Here is a 2,960-nt window from a genome sequence, read left to right as displayed (position 1 = left end):
TGACCAGACGTTTTCAATTGGTGAGAGATCTGGAGAATGTGCTGGCCAGGGCAGTAGTCGAACATTTTCTGTATCCAGAAAGGCCCGCACAGGACCTGCAACATGCGGTCGTTCATTATCCTGCTGAAATGTAGGGTTTCGCAGGGATCGAATGAAGGGTTGAGCCACGGGTCGTGACACATCTGAAATGTAACGTCCACTGCTCAAAGTGCCGAGACGTGTAACCAATGGCACCCCATACCATCACGCCGGATGATACAGCAGTATGGCGTACAGCAGTATGGCGATGACGAATACACGCTTCCTATGTGCGTTCACCGCGATGTCGCCAAACCCGTGTGCGACCATCATTATGCTGCAAACAGAACCTGGATTCATCCAAAAAAAATGACATTTTGCCATTCGTGCACCCAGGTTCGTCGTTGAGTACACCATCGCAGGCGCTTCTGTCTGTGCCGGCCGGAGTGGCCGTGCGGTTCTAGGCGCTACAGTCTGGAGCCGAGCGACCGCTACGGTCGGAGGATCGAATCCTGCCTCGGGCATGGATGTGTGTGATGTCCTTAGGTTAGTTAGGTTTAATTAGTTCAAAGTTCTAGGCGACTGATGACCTCAGAAGTTAAGTCGCATAGTGTTATAACCAGGAATAACACAATAACCTCTTCAGTCTGGTTTATTAAATCACAAATCACTTTTTAACAATTATGTTAGCCAAGCGTCTACCCAGGCTCACACTCAGAAGTAATGCAGAATTAAAGTTCGGTTATACCAATGTCCAAATGTGCATGGTGGGATGCACGTCCCGTAATTATTCCCAAGTCCAGTGAAGTTCAGTCTCTCGAAGTGAAGTCGCAAGATTTTCCGCCGAGCAGCCAGTTAACCTCGAGTGGTGCGGCGAGTCATCCACAAGCAGCTGGAACACGGCGTACTGCACTTCCCGATGAAAACTGTCGTTTGCGGCGGCGGCCGGATTTATATAAGGCTTGCTAGTTAATGGAGCCGTCGGCTGGGGTCGCTGTTTTCCATGGAAAACCAATCGCAATGTTTCCTGGCGTAGCCAATTGCTGTGTGCTGACAAACGCGCGCTCGCGAAGGCGGCCAGCGACGGTAGCCGCGAGCCGCCCGGAGAAGTGCGGCCAGCGATGTATTTCTCGGCCACGTCAGGGAGCGTGCGTGTGAAGACGGCCAGCGATGGGAGCAGCGGGCCGCCCAGAGAAGTGCGGCCAGCGATGTATTTGGCGGCCGCGTAATGGAGCGCGTTGTTCGGTGTTTGTTAAAAGTGGTGTATACCACACATAGTGCTCAGAGCCATTTGAACCAGCTCCTATCTGTGATGCAGCATCAAGGGTAACCGCGGCCTTGGTCTCCGAGCTGATAGTCCATGCTGCTGCAAACGTCGCCGAACTGTTCGTGCAGATGGTTGTTGTCTTGCAAACGTCCCCATCTGTTGACTCAGGGATCGAGATGTGGCTGCACGATCCCTGACAGCGATGCGGATAAGATGCCTGTCATCTCGACTGCTAGTGATACGAGACCGTTGGGATCTAGCACGGCGTTCCGTATTACCCTCCAGAACCCACAGATTCCATATTCTGCTAACAGTCATTGGATCTTGACCAACGCGAGCAGCAATGTCGCGATACGATAAAGAGCAATCGCGATAGGCTACAGTCCGACCTTTCTCAAAGTCGGAAACGTGATGGTACGCACTTATCCTCCTCACACGAGGCATCACAACAACGTTTCACCAGGCAACGCCGGTCAACTGCAGTTTGTGTATGAGAAATTGGTTGGAAACTTTCCTCATGTGAGCACGTTGTAGGTTTCGCCACCGGCGCCAACCTTGTGTGAATGCTCCTCTCTAGCTGTGACTGTCTCCTGTCTCAACCGAGCGAGGTGGCGCAGTGGTTAGCACACTGGACTCGCATTCCGGAGGACGACGGTTCAATCCCGTCTCCGGCCATCCTGATTTAGGTTTTCCGTGATTTCCCTAAATCGTTTCAGGCAAATGCCGGGATGGTTCCTTTGAAAGAGCACTGCCGATTTCCTTCCCAATCCTTCCCTAACCCGAGCTTGCGCTCCGTCTCTAATGACCTCGTTGTCGACGGGACGTTAAACACTAACCACCACCACCACCATGTCTCCTGTCTCAGAGCCATAGTCTCCTACGTTCTGTCTGCTACAACCATAGCTAGTACTACAGTCTCCTCTCACTGTGAGTGTCTCCCTCTTGCTCTGTCTTGCTGCTGTTATCTCATTAATTCCTTCCCACTGCTGGTAGACGCTATCACCATCTCTCTCTTCGTCGTTCTCATTGTCATAGACTCTGTCCCTCATTACCACTGGCTGTCACACGCTTCCACTTTCTCCTCTTTATTCCTGTCCCTCTGGCACTCTCCTCTTCACTCTTTTCCTAGCATTGTTTTGTCACTGTCAACAATGTTCCACTGCCACTTTGTCTCTCACACTGCCATTTTCTCCTTCGATCTTTCTGTACCAAAATAATTGTCTACGACTTTCCACTACTTATTACTTTTCCGTCTCTCTCCCACTGCCACTGTCTTCTTCTACCTCAGCATAAGAATGCACGAATATGTCGGAATGCTAAATGTATTGGGAAAATTTTTAAAGATGCAGTGGAAGGTAGAATGAGATGGCTGGTACCCCACTAGAATATGGACTTTTTTGTGCTCCGACAGGCATGTCACTGATACGAAAAGAAGTTTATGGTTCAGTAAAAGTTTGATAGTTTACTTATGTGAAATCGAAATACCTTATTATAGACATCAGACCGAATTTTACGTGCACCAGAATTGTGCACGTGCTTCAGTATTACAAGATATGGTTCGTAGAACCCTAAAACGCTCCTGGTGACAACGGAGACACTCGCAACATATTTCTCCATACTGTTTCTTTATAAGCCACTTGTTCGCCTAACACCAGATTTTATGTGTAGAACTAGT

The 2,960-nt window shown here is 49.7% G+C and overlaps 1 non-coding gene across 1 annotated transcript; it reads left to right on the top strand.

Moving 5' to 3' along the window:
- The first annotated feature begins 1,887 nt into the window (after positions 1 to 1,887).
- Positions 1,888 to 1,960, top strand: Trnaa-cgc (transfer RNA alanine (anticodon CGC)). The gene has a single exon. It is a non-coding gene; the product is annotated as a tRNA-Ala (tRNA).
- Positions 1,961 to 2,960: the final 1,000 nt, after the last annotated feature.

Source organism: Schistocerca nitens, chromosome 1 (genome assembly GCF_023898315.1).
Source record: "Schistocerca nitens isolate TAMUIC-IGC-003100 chromosome 1, iqSchNite1.1, whole genome shotgun sequence".
Taxonomy (NCBI): Eukaryota; Metazoa; Arthropoda; class Insecta; order Orthoptera; family Acrididae; genus Schistocerca; species Schistocerca nitens.
The sequence above is the reverse complement of the archived record's forward strand: the minus strand, read 5'-3'. Positions and strand labels throughout refer to the sequence as shown.